The sequence below is a fragment of the Gorilla gorilla genome, chromosome 10, assembly GCF_029281585.2.
Source record: "Gorilla gorilla gorilla isolate KB3781 chromosome 10, NHGRI_mGorGor1-v2.1_pri, whole genome shotgun sequence".
NCBI classification, from domain to species: domain Eukaryota; kingdom Metazoa; phylum Chordata; class Mammalia; order Primates; family Hominidae; genus Gorilla; species Gorilla gorilla.
In genome coordinates this window covers 27,025,285-27,046,608 of record NC_073234.2, presented here as the reverse complement: position 1 = coordinate 27,046,608, position 21,324 = coordinate 27,025,285, and the positions used below count along the sequence as shown (strand labels likewise).

Below are 21,324 nucleotides of genomic sequence, written 5' to 3'. Positions count from 1 at the left end.
TTCATTCTCCAAAAAGAGTCATGGGGAGGGGCAAAGAGTGGGGAAGGATGAACATTTAAGAACATGTGGAAGTGCCAGACACGGTGGCTCACGCCTGTAATCCCAGCACTTTGAGAGGCCGAGGTGGGTGGATCATGAGGTCAGGAGTTCAGGACCAGCCTGGCCCTGGCCAAAACGGTGAAACCCTGTCTCTACTAAAAATACAAAAATTAGCCAGGTCTGCTGGTAGATGCCTGTAATCTCAACTACTTGGGAGGCTGAGGCAGAGAATTGCTTGAACCTGGGAGGCGGAGGTTTCAGTGAGCCGAAATCATGCCACTGCACTTCAGACTGGGCGACAGAGCAAGACTGTGTCGCAAAAAAACCAAAAACAAAAACAAAAAACAAAAAAGTGGAAGTGGATGCATTTAATTTGAAAATTTATAGTCGTTATCATATAATGTTATATTTGAAAAAATGAAAGTAATTGCATGTTAAACAATACAAACTACAAAAGCAGATGCTATCGCTATATCTGTGCCAGACCAGAAATTCCTCATCCTAATGGGCATGTTTCCTTAAGAAGGGTCTGTCATAACTGGTGAAAAGGGAAAGGAGAGGAGAAGTGTGTATGCTTATCCAAATAAGACATGGAGTTTTAAATACTGAGAATTAGTGCCCTAAGCTGTATGTTTAGGGCATACTGTATAACAAAGACTTTATTATACAGTCATCATACAATCAGAGAAGCAGAAGTGTGTGTGCGTGTGTGTGTGTGTGTGTGTGTGTGTGTGTGTGTATTCTGCTTCTTTGATTGCATGCTGACTGACATCATAAAAGAAATATATTTAAGGCAGCCATTTGGGAAGAGAAGATGGATGTAAAGTGGGTGAAACAAATTATAAGCTAGAACTCAAAAGCATGAAGTGGATCTCGTGAGAGTGAACCAAAACCCATATTAATTCTCATTGCCTCTGACCTTGATGGCCTGGGTGTTCCACACGAGCTGGAGTCCTTTGCCACGGAACTAAACACCCACATACCCGGCCCAGGAGTTGCAGAAGCTGAAGAAGGATCATGTTAAAGGTGGAGTAGTTGCAGCCCCAGTCACTGGCTCATCCCCATGAGGTGAGCCAACAGTTAAATGACCATGTGCATGAGCTAAAAAGATGTTTGCTGCTTTATATCTACCCTCCAAATCACTCCAGACTCTCCCTCTGTGGCCCACCATAACTAGAATCATAAAGGGAATTCTGGGAATGTAGTTCAACCTAGCCAAGTTGTCACATTATAAAGTCATTGCATATACTAATCAACTTTCCATCAGCCCACTCTTTGGCAGCTATATTTTTAGAATATTTCACAATTTTTGTCACATCTTTTTCTACCTGACCTTCAAACTACTGTCTTCCATATGTTTTCTCTTTATGGCTTCGCCACCTTTCTTACCAATGCCACCATATTGTTAACCTTTGAATTAATGAACCTCAAAATAAGTTTTGACATATTGATCTCTTCTATGCTTCATATATTGCCTGTTGCCAACTTTTTCTGTTTTATTCACAGATTCTCCTCTATATTTCCAGTTATCTTTCTAGAAGTAACAATTTTCTGGTTTGGATTCTTGCCATGTCCCTTTTTCCACCACCAAATTGTGTAGTTCATTTTCACTATTGAATCTTTCGTCTCTGCTAAAACACTATATTAGGTTTCTCTAGAGAAACAGAATCAATAGGATATAGATGGATGGATAAATAGATAGATACATAAGAGGAGATTTATTATGGGAATTGGTTTGTGCAATTATGGAGATTAAAAAGTCCCAAGATGTGCCATCTGCAAGCTGGGGAACCAGGAAACTGGTGGTATAATTGAGTCTGAGTCCAAGGGCCTGAGAAGGAGAGGAGCCAATGGTGTAACTCCCAGTTCAAGGCTGAAGGTCTGAGCACTAAGAGCTTCAATGTCTGAGGTCAGAAAAAGACAGATGTCCCAGCTCAAGAAGAGGAAGACAGAATTTGCCCTTCCTCCACCCTTTTGTTCTATTAGGGCTCTCAGTGGGTTGGATGACGCTTACCCACACCGGTGAAGGCAGTATTTTTACTCGGCCTATTGATTCCAATGCTAATCTCTTCCAGAAACACCCTCGCAAACACACTTAAAGTAGTATTTTACCAGCTTCTTGGCCATCTTGGCCCAGTCAATTTGACACATAAAATTAACCATCACAATCCTTACTTCATTATTCCAATTTCTATTTTTAGTCCTTGTTCATATTCAAAATTCACACACACACACACACACACACACACACACACACACAAACTACAAAACCATTTGTTTTCTGTTAAGTAGTACCTGAAAACTACATCTTTCATGAATTCTTCTCCCATTGCTATAAACAGAAGGTATCCAAAAGAGAAGCAGACAGTATGCTGGAGTGGATTTATTGTGTAAGATCCCTTCGTTAGGACCTGGGAGGGTCTCCTTTAATCAAAGCTTTAAGAAATGCATTGTTGCTGGGCAGGTTGGTGCACATATGTAGTCCCAGTTACTCAGGACACTGAGGTGGAAGGATCGCTTAAACCCATGATTTCAAGGCTGCAGTGAGCTATGATTTTGGCACTGCACTCCGACCTGTGCAACAGAGTTAGGGGCTCATCACTAGAAAGAAAAGAGAGAGAGAGCCAGAGACAGAAAAGAAAGAAAGCAAGAAGAGGGAAAGGAAAGGAGAGAGGAGGGGAGGGGCAGGGAGGGGAGAGGGGAAAAGAGGGAAAGAAAGAAAGGAAGAAAGAGAAAGAGAGAAAGAAAGCATTGCTGAAGCAAACACCAGAATCCTTTTGGAGTTCTATAGTAGCCATTCTCTGTAAGCCATTAATGTTGCCACCATCCCACAATTCACTGGGGATAGTGGGATACTGGAACAGAGGCACCAAGTGACATCACGTAACTATCTTTACTGCTAGGGACAAGAGAAACATGGCTGTAATAATGGACAGCAGAACGAAAGTGATAATCAGAATGGTTTGATCTTTGGTGTTGGCTAATTTATTTTGATATCCCTAGAATTAAGGTCGAAGTGGGGAGATCACTTGAGGTCAGGAGTCTGAGACCAGCCTGGCCAACATGGTGAAACTCCGTCTCTACTAAAAAAAGAAAACAAAAAATTAGCCAGGCGTGGTGGCGCGGGCCTGTAATCCCAGCTACTTGGGAAGCTGAGGTGGGAGAATCACTGGAACCTGAGAGTTGGAGGTTGCAGTGAGCCGAGAATGGGCGACTGCACTCCAGTCAGAGACAGACCGAGACTCTGTCTCAAAAATAAAATAAAATAAAATGATGGGTTACTAAAGCCTTACTTGATTTATACACACACAAAAAAAGTTCTAGGTGTGGAGTAGAAAAGTCTTGAGTTAAATTTCAGAGCAGTCCTGGATCCTTAGCTGATTGACTGCCACACCTGATCTAGTCCATAGACACAGAGCCCCTTGAATCAAGGGGAAGCAAGGCCTTTTGTGGAAGAATGCTGCTAGACTGCAAAAAATGTATTGTAAATCTTACTATCCTTTCCCAAAGGGATCTGTGGCCACTTATCAGTGTGATTGTACCTTGTGGGAGGGGAAATAAGTAGAATTTGGGAGGATTGCTGCACACTAGCACTGTTCCTAGAAACCCAAAATGTCACTGTGGTGCACCAGTCACAGTAGGGCCTTAAGAGGTCAGGAAATAAGTGGAGGTTTTGGCCTGAGTGCAACTCATAGTGGGTCTGGTGGATACCTGAACCCTATGATTATTTTCCCAATTCTAAAATGCAGAGGTGGAATTCACATATTCAGCAAATGGCAGATTCCCAAATTGATTCCCCAAATTATGGGCCGTATTAGTCTGTTTTCACACTGCTGATAAAGACATACCTGAGATTGGGTAATTTATAAAGAAAAGGAGATTTAATGGACTCACAGTTCCACAGTGTGGCTGGGGAGGCCTCACAATCATGGAAGAAGGTGAAAAGCTTATCTTACACGGCGGCAGACAACAGAGAAAATCAGAACCGAGCAAAAGGGCTTTCCCCTTATAAAACCATCAGGTCTCGTGAGACTTATTCACTACCATGAGAACAGTATGGGGGAAACCACCCCTATGATTCAGTTGTCTCCCACTGGGTCCCTCCCACGACATGTGAATTATTGGAGCTACAGTTCAAGATGAGATTTGGGTGGGGACACAGTTAAACCATATTATGGGCAGTAAGGAATTTTATGATAGAAAAGTCCAGGAAGGAGTCCCTAGAATTGTGCCTACCTGCTAAAATAGTAAATCAAAGGCAGCATAGAATTCTTGGAGGGATTGCAGAGAATGTGCTACGATAAAAGGCTTAAAGGATGCATGGTAAAGATTATAACTGCTTTTAATTGTTATGGCCAGCACTACCCCTCCACTGTCCTATTTCGAGCCTTTATCAACCCTGAAGCCCTCTGTTATAATCTAGTCTGAAAAGACATTGATTGCCTCTCAATTCCACAAGTTATTATTCTACTCAATTATGGTGATGCTACGCTGTTGACTGGACTGGATAAGCGAGAAGTAGCAAATAGCCAGAGGACGAGAAATCAATGTCACCAAAGTTTAGGAGCCCTCCACTTCAGTGACTGCCCCCTCTGATCTGGGACATGGTCAAGATACCTCTTCAAAAGTGAAGAACAAGTTGCTGCATCTAGCCCTACCCCAAAGAAAAAAGCACAACTGCTAGTGGACTTCCAGTTTGCAGTGGGGCCTAACGCAAGGGAAGGCTCTTCAACAGGTCCACGCTGCGTGCCAGCTCCTCTGCCCCCGGAGCCCTTTGATACAGAAGATCCACTGATGCTTGAAATGTCTCTGACAGATTGGGAGACTGTATGGGCCCTTGGCTGGACCGTATCTGTGAGTTATAGTATAGACCTTCAGGACTGGGAAGCAAAGCTATGTGCCATCTTCTAAAGATTAACTTTCTCTTTTTAATAAATAGCTTCTGATTTGCTACTGAACCCTAGAAAAGACTGAATGCTTGACTTTGGACTATCAAGTTGTTATGCAATATGAACTCCCCATTATGAACTTGATGATGTTTGACTCACTAAGCCATAGGTTGGGTGTCCACAGCAGCACTCCAATATAAGTAGAAATAATATATCCAAGATTGGGCTTATGTAGGTCCCAAAGGCATAAGTAAGCTGCATGTGTAACTGGCTCAGATTCCTATGGCTCTTATTCATATTAAATTGGCTTCTCTCTCTCAGTCCACACCCATGGCCTCATGGGAAGTTCTCTATGTCCACTTTACTAAGGAAGAGAAAATTCAGGCCTGATTACAGATGGTTTTTCAAGGCATGCTGGCACCACCTAAAAGTGGACAGCTGCAGCACTGCAGGCCCTCAAGGGGCACCCTAAGGTACAGTGCTTAAGGGAAATCCTTCCAATGGGCAAAACTGAATATGGATTTGTTTTTTCTGCCTGCAATGCTCCTGGAAAAACAATCCTTTCCGAACTTGCAAAATGCCGTATTCACCCTCATAGTATTCCACACCACATTGCTTCTGACCAGGAAACTAATTTTATGCCAAGTAAATTACAGCAATGGGCTAGAACTCATAAAGTCCACTGGGCTTGTCATGTTCCTCGTCATTTTTAGGTAGTTGGTTGATAGGATAGTAGATGGCCCTTTGGAGACTCAGCTGTGGTATCAGCTGGAGGGCAACATGTTGCAGGGCTACAGTAGTGTCTTCCAGGATGCATTTTTTTTTTTTTTTTTTTTTTGGTAGGGAGTTTCGCTCTTGTTGTCCAGGCTGAAGTGCAATGGGGTGATCTCAGCTCACTGCAACCTCCTCCTGGATTCAAGAGATTCTCCTGACTCAGCCTCCCAATAGCCGGGATTACAGGTACGCACCACCACACCCATCTAGTTTTGTATTTTTAGTAGAGATGGGGTTTCACCATGTTGGTCAGGCTGGTCTCAAACTCCTGACCTCAGGTGATCCACCCGCCTCGGCCTCCCAAAGTGTTGGGATTACAGGCATGAGCCACTGCACCTGTCCCAGGATGCAATTTGTTGTACTGAGCACGCCATAACTGTGTGGCACTTGTTTTCCCCCTCAGGTCAGAGAATTAAAGGGAGAAAATGCGATTGGCTCCTCTTATTACTAACTTTAATGGCCTGCTAGCAAAAATTGGGTTTTCCATCCTCCCAACTTTGTTATCTGCTGTTTTAGAGGTTTTAGTTCCCAAAGGAAGAGTGCCTCTACTGGGAACACAACAGCAGTTCTATCAGACCAGAATCTGAGACTGTAATGGGGCCATTTTGAGCTCCTTATGCCACTGAACCTACTGGCAAAAAAAAAAAAAACGGGCCGGGCACGTGGCTCACGCCTGTAATCCCAGCACTTTAGAGGCCGAGGCGGGCGGATCACAAAGTCAGGAGATCGAGACCATCCTGTCTAACACGGGGAAACCCCGTCTCTACTAAAAATGCAAAAACAAAAAACAAAACAAAACAAAAAAAAATTAGCCGGGCATGGTGGCAGGCGCCTGTAGTCCCAGCTACTCAGGAGGCTAAGGCAGGAGAATGGCGTGAACCCGGGAGGCGGAGCTTGCAGTGAGCCAAGATTGTGCCACTGCACTCCAGCCTGGGCAACACAGCGAGATTCTGTCTCAAAGAAAAAAAAAAAGCAAGGGGAAGGTGCGGCTTACTCTCCTAGCTAGCATAATTTATTCTGATCCTTAAGGGAAAATTGGGTTGCTACTACATGATGGGAGCAGAAAGGAGTATCATTAGAATTGAACAGGTCCTTTGGGGGCACCTCTTTATACTACTTTGATGAAAAGTTGATAGAAAACTGCAACACCCAATACAGCAGGACTGCAAATGTTACAGACCCTTCAGGAATGAAGGTTTGGGTCATCCTCCAGGAAATCTGGGGTGCCTGTTGAGAGCAGAGAATGCTGAGTGGATAGTGGGAAAAGGAAACTCTAAATACCAGCTATGACCATGTGACCAATTTGCAGAAATGAGTTGGGTAGTAATTATGAGTGTATTTTTTCTTTGATATGAATTTATTTAAATACGTATGTTTAAACACACATCACCTTTGTTCGTCTTTTCTTTTTTCTCTCATTCTGCTATCTAACATAACGTATTAACTTTATCCATTAGTATTTAAGTTACAGCATACCAAAGGGGGAATGAGAGTGGGCTAAAAGATAAATCGACATCATCCAAAGATGGATCTCATTTGTGTATCATTTAGGGCAGCGGTCCCAACCTTTTTGGCACCAGGGACCAGTTTTGCAGAAGACAATTTTTCTACAGACCAGGGGGTGGGGGTGATAGTTTTAGGATGATTCAAGCACATTACATTTATTGTGCACTTAATTTCTATCATTATTACATTGTAGTATATAATGAAATAATTATACAACTCAGCATAATGTAGAATCAATGGGAGCCCTGAGCTTGTTTTCTTGCAACTAGACAGTCCCATCTGTTGGTGATGGGAGACAGTGACAGATCATCAGGCATTAGATTTTCATAATGAACATGCAACCTAGAGCCCTTGCATATGCAGTTCACAATAGGGTTCATGCTCCTGTGAGAGTCTAATGCCATGGCTGATCTGACAGTAGGCAGAGCTCAAGCAATAATGCTAGCTTGCCCACTGCTCACCTCCTGCTGTGCAGCCTGGTTCCTAACAGGCCATGGTCCAGTACTGGTCCATGGCATGGGGGTTAGGGGTCCCTGCTGTAGGAGACTGGATCAATATCTTTTTAGGTATATGAAGGCCTGTTCCATCTTAAGTGGAAACATACTTTTGCTATTATCTTTATCTGGAAGTGGTTAAAAGAGGATTTATAGTTACCAAATTGAAAAAGAGGGACTACACTGAATTGCTATGACATTTTCCAAAATTCCCTTTCTCTTGTGATTCTGGATGAGAGTTGGCCAGAAGAGGAGCCTGCATGAAATCTGGAAGGCAGACGTAGAGTTGTAGCTTTTGGAAGTTTCTGGCAGTCGGATGTAGTGATGGATGCAGAGGTCCCCATTGGAACCAAGCTTGTCCTCACCCTCCTTAAATTTCATGTGGAGCTGTCAGAGGCAACAGTTTTCCATAGAGCTCTCTAAGAGCTGCCTTTCTCTAGTCCCATTTGGGCAGCTGGATATGACTGGCCTCTTGGGTTTCCTTGCATGTTTCAACTTGTCGCCTTGTGCCAATATTTTCAGGTGATTCATTAGTGACTGCTCAGTGGTATGGTTCGTGTAGGAAAGGCGTGATAAATCCTTGATTTTTTTCTCTTTATTTAAATAGTTCCCTATCATCTTCCCAAGGTGATCAACTAGCTTTTCCCCCAAATATCTAAACTCATGAATTGAAACATATTTGATCTGTTTTCAGGGTGTTGCAATTAATGCCCTTATTAGTGTTCTAATTGGCCATCCTTAGCCACCTCTCAAGTTTTAATATATAATAGTTTTGTTATTTGGTATGTAGTATTTTTAAATTTCCATCATTTCTCCTTTCACCCATGCATTATTTAAAAATATAGTTTCCTTTTAAATTTTCAAGAGTGTGGGATTATTTATTTTTTATTGGCTCCATATTTTGTTGCATTATGTTTCAAAGATTGTTGTTGTTTGATGCCGATATTTTGAACATTGCTTAAGTACCTTATGGCCATGTACAGACGTCAACAAATTCTTCTGTAAAGGGCCAGATAGTAAGTATTTTAAGCTTTGTAAGTTTCATTCATTTTTTTCACTGTACTAATTTTTTACTTTACATAATTTGATACCATTAATACTATCTTATTAGATGCATATGTTTAGAATTTTTATATCTTCTTGGTGAACTGAGCATTTAAAAATTGTTATGAGTGTCCCTTTTTATACCTAATAATTTTTTAGTCTGAATATTTATATGTTTCTGATAAAAATACAGCCACATTGGTTTTCTTTTAGTTATATCTGCTTATTACATCCTTTTCCTGTCTTCTAAATTTCAAGCTTTATTTTTTCTAACATTTAGGTGGGTCTCTTCTGAACATATAAGTAGATGTTAAAGATCTATTATGACATTACTTGCTTTTTGAGTGTTGTGATTATAGATTTATTTGGATTTGTTTATACTGCATCACTTTAAAATTTCTATTTTTCTCACTTTTTCTGTTTCTCTTTTATCCTTTTATGGAAGAGACAGTAATGATCAGCAAATATTTCTTTTCTGCCCTACATGACACCTGCATTTAGAGGAGGCAACATGAATGATCCTGGGCAATAGGAATGAAAGTGACATGTGTCACTTCTGGTCCAAGGCTGAGTTTGAATTTGGGGTCTCTATGTGTTCTTTTATCCTGTTGCAACAACTTACAATATGCTGAATGGAAAAGCCTCTATCAATCAAGCCCTTCAATGACTATGTGCAGCAGAGTCTCCTACCAGCCTGCACTGGTATGCGGCAAGAGTGAGAAATAAATTTTCTGTGATGTTGGTGAGCACTGAAGTTAATCTATCACCACGGCATAATGTAGCCTATGGTGACTAATATGTTATCTTGAAATCTTTGGAATGACTGGTTTTCAAAGTCTTCTTTCTGCTTTTTTTCCTTGATTTGGAATGTATTTGGTCTATTTCTATTTACTCCATGGTTAGTGTGGGCAGAAGGAGGGGTAGGTGGGAGATTTCCATTACTGCTTGTAAGCCCAACATGGAATTTTTTTTTTTTTTTTTTTTTTGAGACGGGGTCTCACTCTGTGGCCCAGGCTGGAGTGCAGTGGCGCGATCTCGGCTCACTGCAAGCTCTGCCTCCTGGGTTTACGCCATTCTCCTGCCTCAGCCTCCCGAGTAGCTGGGACCACAGACACCCACCACCACGCCTGGCTAATTTTTTTGTATTTTTAGTAGAGACGGGGTTTCACCGTGTTAGCCAGGATGGTCTCGATCTCCTGACTTTGTGATCCGCCCGCCTCGGCCTCCCAAAGTGCTGGGATTACAGGCGTGAGCCACCGCGCCCAGCCCCCAACATGGAATTAAAAGTAGGTTTTATTCAGTATCTAATTGTTTTTATTTGTATTATTGTGCCCTTCAGAGTGGTACACCATGCTACTGAAAGTGGAATCCCTTTTCCTTTTTCTTGCAGATAACACAGATACCCACGATCAGTCTCCTTTCACGTATGAGACAGGCTCCTAGTTCCTAAGCCAAAATTGTATGGCCAGATGTGTTCCTGATTTCGGATATTTGGATTTAGAAAGGCCATATAGTACACTTCCAAGTCAAACACTCAAATAGTTCAGCAGCCAAATGTGTGTAGAGGATAAATACAAATAATTAAGTATCCTCCAGTAGTTTACATCAGGTTCTGCCACTCAATTGGTTATGAAAAAAACTTGTTTTTAATATTTTTTTGGGATTGCAGATATGGGATTCTTGACCTGTATTTCTTTAAATAAGCTACAAAATAATTTATTCACTTATTGATTTGTAAATTGCATTCCAGTCCTAAGGATGAATTCTCATCACTTTAGTGGAAATCTGTGTTTTCCAAGGCTCTTTAGCAGCAGTTAATTTCATATTAGTTTTTACTAACACTATCAGGGTCCCCACAGAGAGGTTATTTCCTCATGACCTCATTCTGCATCATGTTTATTGATTGTAAAATTTAATTTTGGGGACTAGCATGGTGGCTCACACCTCTAATTTCAGCATTCTGGGAGGTGGAGGTGGGAGGGTTGCTTGAGGCCAGGAGTTGGAGACCAACCTGGGCAACGTAGCGAGACCCCATTTCTACAAAAAATTTAAAAAATTAGCTGGGGTTGGTGATGCACACCTGTAGTCCCACCTACTTGGGGGGCTGAAGTGGGAGGATCACTTGAGGCGAGGAGTTCAAGGTTGCAGTAAGCTATGATTGCACCACTGCACTTCAGCTCAGGTGACAGAGTGAGACCCTGTCTCTTAAAAAAATTATTTTGAATATAAAATTTAAAGGGTATTTATTATGTTAATATGTTTTCATAACAGATTGACTAGAAAAGTAAAAAGATCTGGAAGCTGTAGCATATGAAGAAACTTTGGAGAAACCAAATATGCTATAGAGTAGAATGTCATGGTGAATGCCTAGTACAGACTTTTCAAATTATGTAACTTGAGAGGCTTCTTATTCTAATCTTCTATCCAATAAGAATCTCACCCTAAAGACCTCTCAGTAAATAATCACTGCTCTCTCCTGGAACACCTGAGCTCACTACTTTTTAAGGCAAACCTCCACAATGTTTCCATTGCAAAATTAATAGCTAGGTAGTTTTTCCTTATGTACCCTTCACACCAATCCCTCTGGGACACATGCGTACATCTTTTCTCCAGGTTAAATATACTCAGTTCTCTGAAAATATACAAGGGTGGAAATGTTCAAGTCTGCAAATTTCAGAACTAATACCCCAAAGTGGACATGATAAAGTGACAGACTAGCACTCACTCTAAGAAAGAATTTTTCTGTTTTTTGTTGTTGCTGTTGTGTTGTTGTTGTTGTTTTGTTTTGTTTTTTGAGACGGAGTTTCACTCTTGTTGCCCAGGCTGGAGTGCAGTGGCACAATATTGGCCCACAGCAACTTCCACCTCCCAAGTTCAAGTGATTCACCTGTTCAGCCTCCCGAGTAGCTGGGATTACAAGCATGCGCCACCACGCCCGGATAATTTTTTTTTTTTTTAATTTTTTTAGTAGAGATGGGGTTTCTCCATGTTGGTCATGCTGGTCTCAAACTCCCAACCTCAGGTGATCCACCCGCCTTGGCCTAACAAAGTGCTGGGATTACAGGGATGAGCCACTGTGCCCGGCCAAGAAAGGATTTTTCTAAGTTGAGCTTTTCAATAAAGCATGTGCCTTTCTAGACCTGGGAACATCTCACTGTTGGTAACAAAACAGAGTGGGGAACAATTTGATCTGAAGAAGACATTTCTGCTATAGGATAAAGATACAGCTTTCTGACTTGTAAGTTCCTCCGCACTTCCCAAGTTGTACAATTATTTGATTCCAAATGGTTGGGAAATGATGAAACAAAACTTCTTTTCTAGTCTTCTTCCTTCCTCCCTTAATGAATAATTAACCTCATATTAAATTATCCTTCCTATGAAAGGGTCTGAGTTTGTTATACCGAGGTTTCTTTTTTTTTTTTTTTTAGAAGTGAATACATTACTAGCTTCCTAGTCAGTTTGAACTTAAAAGGCAATTTTTACAAAATTCCCAGCAGAGGTGCCAAATATTGATTCAGTGGTTGCCAGACCAAATGTGTGTCTTGTGGTAATCTGTAGTAAAGTATATTTTAGAAGTCAAACTAGACTTAAAAAAGCTTTTAAAAAATATTGTGGATTGGCCTAGCTGTGATTGTATGATTGTTACTGAGAATGATTCTTGTGAGACAATATTGCTTTGTTGTCAGAAATACTGTTACCAAAGGCACATATAATATAGAATATTTGAAATTACATAGAAAGGCATCACAAAGGGCAACAGTCTACCACCACACACAAATCTCATTAGGCACAAAATAAAATACTGTAGAAGTCTTATATGACATGATCTGAACTGGGTATAGTCAACAATCGATTAATAGAAAAATTCACTAAAATAATACACACACATATCTTGAACATTGTGTTTTACCTTAAAACATCTAAATGTATGTTTTTTAATGTAGGGCCAAAGCTTTTTGAAAAGATATATTTTATTTTATTATTTTTAGCATGGGTCTGCTGATTATAGTGACACATCTTTTTTTTCATAAACTACATCCATAATTCATGGTCTATGACTTCTAAGCTTGAGTTTCTTTAAAGTGAATCAAGGACTTCAAAACGCGTGTAAAGTAATTAGAGCACAGAATCTTAGGCATTGCATTTTTCTTTTGCCAATCTTTTATAGCTGCCTCCCCACAACTAAATCAACAGCTATTTCTACTACTTACCCTTTTTCAATCTTTGCAACGTGTTGAAATTAGTTTTCAAAGAAACCAAAACACTGTTTTTTTACACAATTTTGTCAGTTCATTCATTAATTTGGATAATTAAAATAACAAGTACAATGAGCAGACACCATTCTGGGAACACATAAGGATGCTTGGTGTATACACCATTCTGGGAACACATAAGGATGCTTGGTGTATACATAAAGCATAACTGGAGGGAGTGGAGGTGCCCGGGGCATACTAGGAGCAGCCTACCAACAGCTGGCTTGGGTGTGCCACAGACACATGTCGCTGTGTTTTACAGAGGACATGAAAAGCATGGCTCGGTCTAGAGAGTATGTTAAGAGCAGTTGTTTTTTGTTTTTGTTTCTTAAGAGCACTACTATAGTGTCCCAAAACACAACACAGGGGTTATGCTATGGTTGCAGCTAGCCCATAGGGTACCTCTGTGTGAGTTAGAAGAAAGTAACCCACAAGCTCAGGGTTTGGTGAGGGAAGCATGGGCTAGATTTCAGCCTTCATTGGCCCACTTGGCAGGGTGCCACTGAAGCCAGTTCTTTTGTGTAGGGCACCACTCAAAGAACTGACACAGCAGCCCTGGCTCCTGGGACAGCAGATGGATTATGATTAGGGGAAGGAGAGAGAAGCTGATCTGTATTCATGCACGAAAAGATGGGGCACAGAAGCAGGAAGGAGGCAGGAGAGCTGAACTGTAGGGCAGGAAGGCTTCACTCCTGGAAGAAACTCCACACAGGTTTCATGACAACAAATACAGACCATCTTGCCTAGCCACCTGGCAGATTGTCTTTGCTGGGGGAGAAAGTTCCTTAGCAAAACAGCCAGTGTATTCTGTATTAATTTTTACCACAATTTCCTGGACTGCGTCCTTTACCATCTCCTCTACAACTACTATTCTCAACCCTACGCCAAGAAGGTCACTCAGTCTACTTTAAGAACTCTTACTGTCCTTGGAGGCTTTTCTGCTCCTTCCAACAATTTCCCTACCTATTAAGTGATATCTGGAGCTCCTTTAATAGATAGACAGGATCTTTCCTTTTAGAATTCATTATTAAAAACAAAATGAAAATGCTTGATTGAAAGAGCATTGTTGAAGTTTATTCATATACAAGTGTAAGCAGTCAATGAATTAACCAACACACATGACTGACAAGGAAAATAAATTAAAGAGCAGGTATCTGAAGGTGAAGGGAGAAGGCCAGAAACAGGATGGTATAGAAGTCAGACTAGGCCTGGTGCGGTGGCTCACACCTGTAATCCCAGCACTTTGGGAGGCCGAGGCGGGCAGATCACGAGGTCAGGAGATCAAGACCACCCCGGCTAACACAGTGAAACCCCGTCTCTACTAAAAATACAAAAAATGAGCCGGGCGTGGTGGCAGGGGCCCGTGGTCCCAGCTACTCGGGAGGCTGAGGCAGGAGAATGGCATGAACCCAGGAGGCAGAGCTTGCAGTGAGCAGAGATCGCGCCACTGCACTCCAGCCTGGGCGACAGAGCGAGACTCTGTCTCAAAAAAAAAAAAAAAGAAGTCATACTAGATGTGGCTGGGTGCAGTGGCTCATGCCTGTAATCTCAGCATTTTGAAAGTCCAAAGCTGGTGGATCGCTTGAGCTCAGGAGTTCAAGAACAGCCTGGATAACATGGCAAGACCCCATCTCTACAAAGAATAAAAAAATAGCCAGGCATGGTGGCACGCACCTATAGTCCCAGCTACTTGAGAGGCTGAGATGGGAGGATTGCTTGAGCCTAGGAGGTGGAGGCTTCAGTGAGCTGTGATTGCACCACTGCACTCCAGCCTGGGCAACAGAATGAGACCCTGTCTCAAAAACAAAGAAAGAAATAAATCAAACTAAAACCTCTCAGTTTTAGATCCTATTATCTTCAACTAAGCCTGGACAGAGAGAAGTTGATTTCTTTTGTTTTATAGTTTTAGGCCCTATGATACCACTAAAACTTCAATGAGCCTAGAAGATTTTTTTTTAAACATTTGCAATGTTAATACAAAGCAGCTAATTATAAAGTAGTTCATTAACTAATCTATATGTGTATTTTAAAAAAACGTAGAACTTTGAACACTGAAAGTTCCACTTCCCTTGGCTGTCCACACACTGAGCCAGTCTTGGTATGTACATTCCTCGTATGGAAATTACTCCCACTGCGTATGTGACCATCCTTGTCTTAGCACTTGTAGTCTTTAGCTTTGTTTCAACTCAGGTCATTTCATGGTTGGAATACTCCTTGTATGTGTACACGCCATTCTCACATCTCGTAAAATGCAATGGCAAACATTTGTACCATTCCAAAAATAATTATGTCATCCTGTTGAATATCTTTTAAAAATTTACTATGCCAAATACTAGGGCCACTCAGCTTATAATTTTCCTCCTTAGCTTACAATTAAATTTGTGTGTTTATAGCTATTAGGGACCTAGAGATCATCTGTCCAGTGGCTTGCTCAGTGGTTCTCAAGCTTTACTGGATGCCACCAAGAGAGCTTGTTAAGACATAGGTTGAAGGGCACCATCCTGAGTTTCTTTTTCTTTCTTTTCTTTTTTTTGAGATGGAGTCTGGCTCTGTCGCCCAGGCTGAAGTGCAGTGGTGCCATCTCGGCTCACTGCAACTTCCGCCTCCCGAGTTCAAGCAATTCTCCTGCCTCAGCCTCCAGAGTAGCTAGGATTACAGGCGCACACCACCACACCCAGCGCATTTTTGTATTTTTAGTAGAGACGGGGTTTCGCCATGTAGGCCAGGCTGGTCTTAAACTCCTGACCTCAGGTGATCTGCTCACCTCAGCCTCCCAAAGTGCTGGGATTACAGGCATGAGTCACCACACTCGCCCTGAGTTTCTGACTCTGTAAGTCTAGGAAGGCAGCTAAAATGTGCATTTCTAATGTGTTCCCTGGTGATGCTGATGATTTTGGTCTGGGGATAACCCTTTGAGAATCAGCCCAATTCCTCACCTCATGGCTGAAACTGAGCCTTAGATAATTGAATTGTTTGTCCTGGAGTGACCCAACCCATCAGTGACAGAGAAAAGACTTACACCCTACTCTGCTCACTTTTGTATGTGAATTACACACATATCCAATTGTTTCTTCTGAGGTTTGTTAACAGTCCACATTACTGCCTCCCTGTTGTTTTGGCACTGGTCAGGATCTTAAATAAAACTCTGCGACTTCCGTCTATTCATCTTTATAGTAAACTTACACAATAATTTTTGGTATAAATCCTGCTGTTTTGCAGCAGTACCAGGCCTGGATCCTTCCTCTCCTGAAGCAAAAGAGTCTTGTGCCGTCTGTTCATTTTTCTTTCTAAAAACCTTTTGCTGAACCCTTAAATAACAAATTCTTTGTAAAATTCTCCAGTTTGCATTTTGGGTTAAAAGTTTTTTTATTGACGCATAATAATTGTACATACTTATGGAATACATATGATGTTTTCATACATGGATACGATGTGTAATGATCAAGGTATTTAGGAACTCTACCTTGAACATTTATCATTTCTTTGTGTTGGGAACATTTCAAATCTTCTCTACTAGCTGCTTTGAAATATACAATATATTGTTAACTATAGTTGCCTTACTGTGCTGCCAAACACTAGAACTTTTTCCTTCTGTCCAAATGTATGTTTGTACATATTAACCAACCTCTCTTCATCCTTGCATTCTCTACCTTCCAAGTTTCTGGTAACAGTCATTCTTCTATTCTGTCTCCATGAAATCAACTTTTTAGCTCCCACATATGAGTGAGAACATGTGTTATTTGTCTTTCTTTCTTTTTTTTTCTTTCTTTCTTTTTTTTTGAGACGGAGTCTGGCTCTGTCGCCCAGGCTGGAGTGCAATGTGGCGATCTCGGCTCACTGCAAGCTCCGCCTCCTGGGTTGACGCCATTCTCCTGCCTCAGCCTCCGGAGTAGCTGGGACTACAGGAGCCTGCCACCACGCCTGGCTAATTTTTTTATGTTTTTAGTAGAGACGGGGTTTCACCGTGTTAGCCAGGATGGTCTCGATCTCCTGACCTGGTGATCCACCCGCCTCAGCACCCCAAAGTGCTGGGATTACAGGCGTGAGCCACCGTGCCCGGCCTCTTTCTTTTTCAAGACAAGATCTCACTCTGTTGCCCACTCTGGAGTGCAGTAGTGCAATCAAAGCTCACTGCAGCCTCAACCTCCTGGGCTCAAGTGATCATCCCACCTCAACCTCCCAAGTAGCTGGGACTATAGGTGTGTGGCACCATGCCTAGCTAATTTTTTGATTTTTTTTGTAGAGATGGGGTTTCACTATGTTGCCCAAGCTAGTCTCGAACTCCTGGACTCAAGCAATTCTTCCACCTTGGCCTCCTAAAGTGTTGTGATTATAGGAGTGAACCACCACACCCAGGAATATTTGTTTTTCCCTTCCTGACCTATTTCACTTAACATAATGACCTTCAGTTTCATCTGTGCTGCTGCAAATGACAGGATTTCATTCTTTTTAAAGGCTGAATAGCTAGGCATGGCGCCACACACCTGCAGTCCCAGCTACTTGGGAGGTTGAGGTGGGAGGATCACTTGAGCCCAGGAGGTTGAGGCTGCAGTGAGCTTTGATTGCACTACTGCACTCCAGCCTGGGCAACAGAGTGAGATCTTGTCTTGAAAAAGAAAGAAAGAAAGACAAATAACACATGTTCTCACTCATATGTGGGAGCTAAAAAGTTGATTTCATGGAGACAGAGAATAGAAGAATGACTGTGTATATATGCCACATTTTCTTTATCCATTTATCCACTGATGAAGGCAGTTTGATTCCATATCTTAGCTATTGTGAATAGTGCTGCAATAAGCATGGAGGTGCAGGTATCCCATGGATATACTGATTTATTTTCCTTTGGATAAATATTCAGTAGTGGGATTACTAAACCATATGGTAGTTCTATTTTTAATTTTTTGAGGTAACCCCAAACTGTTTTCCATAATGGTTATACTAGCTTACATTCCTACCAACATTGTATAAGAGTTCCCTTTTTTCTGCACGTTCATTAACATCTGTTGTTTTTTGTCTTTTTGATAATAGCCATTCTAACTGGAGTGGATGATTTCTTATTGCAATTTTGATTTGTGTTTTCCTGATGACTAGTGGTACTGAACATTTTTCATGTAACTTTTAGCCATTTATATGTCTGCTTTTGAGAAATGTCTATCCAGATCTTTTGCCCACTTTTTAGTTGGATTATTTATATTTTTGCTGTTAAATTGTGTGAGTTCCTTGTAAATTTTGGAAATTAGACCCTTGTTGGATGAATAGTTTGCAAATAGTTTTTTCTATTCTACAGGTTGTCTCTTCAATCTATTGATTGTTTCCTTTGCAGTGAAGAAGTTTTTAGCTTAATATAGTCCCATTTGTCTATTTTTGTTGTTGTTGCCTGTGTTTTGGAGGTCTTAGCCATAAAATCTTTGCCTAGACTGATGTCCTGGAGTGTTTCCGCTATGTTTTCTTCTGGTAGTTTTATAGTTTCTGCTCTTAGGTTTAACTTTTTAACCCATTTTGAGTTAATTTTTGTGTAGGGTGAGAGACAGGGGTCCAGCTTTATTTTTCTGCATATGGTTACCGAGTTCCCAGCACCATTTACTGAAGATGGTGTCCTTTTCCCAATGTGTTTAGTGTCTTTGTAAAAACCAGTTGGCTATAAATACGTGGATTTACTTCTTGGCTCTCTCTATTCTGTTCCAGTGGTCTATGTGTCTGTTTTTATATCAATTCCATGCTGTTTTTGCTACTGTAGTTTTGTAGCGTATTTTAAAGTTAGGTAGTGTAATGCCTCCAGCTTTGTGCTTTTTGCTTAAGTCCTGACTGCTTTGGCTATTCAGGGTCTTTTGTGGTTCCATATGATTTTTAGGATTTAAAAAAAAAATCTGTGAAGAATGTCATTGATATTTTGGTAGGAATTGCATTAAATCTGTAGGTTGCTTTGGATAGTATGTTCATTTTAGCAATATTAATTCTTTCAATCCATGAGCGTGGGATGTCTTTTCATTTGTTTGTTTCCTCTTCAATTCTTTCATTAGTGTTTTATAGTTTTCCCTGTAGAGGTCTTTCACCTCCCTGATTAAATCTATTCCTAGATATTTTATTATTTTTGTAGCTATTGTAAGTGTGATTATTTTCTTGATTTTCTTTTCAGCTACTTTGTTATTGGTGTATAGAACACTACTGATTTTTGTATGTTGGTTTTGTATCCTGCAACCTTACTGAATTTATCAGTTCTTAGAGGTTTTTTTTTTTTTAAAATTGGAGTCTTTAGATATATATATATACATAAAATCATGTCATCTGCAAAGAGAGACAACTTGACTTCCTCTTTTCCGATGTGGATGCCTTTTTTTTTTTCTTTCTCTTGCTTGATTGCTATGGCTAGGACTGCATTTTGGTTTCTAGGGGAGACAAATAACTTTTTTTCCTTCTACCCAATAGATTCTATGGCTGAGGCCCTGGAAATTAAACTAACAAAACATAGATTAACAGGAGGAAAAAAACAGATTATGTGCATACATACACGTGGGAGTATCACAAAGAAAAGAGACTCAAGGAGATCCAGATGATTGAAGCTTATATAGCATCTCAGACTAAACAAAGGGAAAGGGGTTTGGGGCTTCTGAGTGGAGAAGACAAGTCCTGAGAAAGTAAGGCAGGAAATGTATACTTGTATGTAAATAAGGGTTATGCAGGTAAGAGTGTCTCAGGTGATGGGTTATCCCCAGGCCTAGCTCTCTTTCTGGTACAGCGGAATCTTCACCAAGAGAAATTTACTTTATAAATGTAAATTTCCTTTACAAAAGGGGAAATTTATATTCTGCTTTTAGGCAGTTAGGGGACAGAAAGAGCCTTTCCTGTGTCTATTGGTTCTCAATTGCTTTTAGCTCGAAATAATCCATATATTGGGTGGCATATTCTGGAACCCTTTATCCCACCCTTTGAAACTTTCTTTTTCTCAGGACGTTTCATACATCAAAAGCCAAGTTTGTAGCTGTTGAGAGAGATTCGGATTAGGTGTTGCAAGATAAGAGATCTGCAAAGGGAAGGAAAACAGATTGGAACGAGAGTGAGTAAGCAGAAAAGGACAAATTTAAACACATTGCCCCATCTCACTGAACCAGTCTCTCAGTCCTGGGAATAGCTTACATTCCTACCAACAGTGTATAAGAGTTCAGTTTACTCAGAAAGTTGTATCTCAAGAGATTGTGTTGCCAGAGGGAATAGGGTGCCCACCGGTTAGGTCTCTATATGGTGCTATAAGGCATTTAATAAGGACCTTTCTATGGAAACAAAAGAGAACCAAAGGTTAATAGATAGAACTGTTTATAAACCCAGTTTCTGAGGCCAGAGGGCAATCAGTTGAGAAGATTTCTGAATGTTGGGCTCAACGCATCTCTAGGTGATACAAGGAGGACGGGCCGTGGCAGTCTGAAGTACTTCCGGGTTTGTGGTTTGAATGTCTCTGGGGATGGCATATTCAATGTGACAGTTATGGTTATTTCTCAGAGCAGAGCACGGAAGGGCCCAGTTTCAGCTTGCAGGGCTTTTTCTGGATAGTGTCAATACGAATCTAGGCAGTCAGGTTTTAGTTCTCAGTGGTGCCAAATCAGGTGAGATTAAAATCAGAAATGTTAATTACTGACAAAATGCAAAACAGCAGGAGTCAGTTTACAGAGAGGTTAAAAAAGCTGAAAGGCAGTGAACACTAGAATTGAATTTGACACTAGAATTTGACAATCCACAAGGGTGTGCTATAGTTTTTAATTGAAACAGCATAGTTCTCTCTACAATCACCCTTATTTCAATGAAAGATAATCAAAGTAAGACTATTTTTGTTGCAAAATAAGTCAATCTCATTAACCTTGGCGTGATTATTACATAAATATAGCAAGAATAATGATTGACAATGTAAGCTCTTTTTGAGCCTGCTTTGTTGCAACTTTTAATAAGGAATTTCAGGTTAGACTGTTAAAGCCTATCAAAGCTGGAAACCAATCCATCAGCCTTCACCAGCAATACCTACAGATTTGGGTGAATTCCTTTTTTCTTGAGGTCCCCAAAATATTTTCAGCTTCCTGGGCCTACCAAGAAGTGACCTTTTTTACTCACCTGTTAGGTTGGGATCCCTGTTAATCAGGTACCAGGCCAGTATTTCAAGGGGCTTTGTAAGCACTGGCTTCATAAAGTCAGCATTAGTTTTGTTACCAGAAAGGGGTCCTGATCTAGACCCCCAGAGTGGGTTCGTAGATCTCAAGCAAGAAAGAATTTGGGGTGAGTTCATAGATTACGGTGAAAGTAAGTTTATTAAGAAAGTAAAGGAATGAAAGAATGGCTACT

The 21,324-nt window shown here is 40.9% G+C and overlaps 1 protein-coding gene across 1 annotated transcript in view; it reads right to left on the bottom strand.

Moving 5' to 3' along the window:
* The window catches only part of ETV6 (ETS variant transcription factor 6), a 279,774-nt gene that overhangs the window by 248,940 nt on the left and 9,510 nt on the right, over positions 1-21,324 (bottom strand). The gene's annotated exons all lie outside the window — the stretch shown is intronic.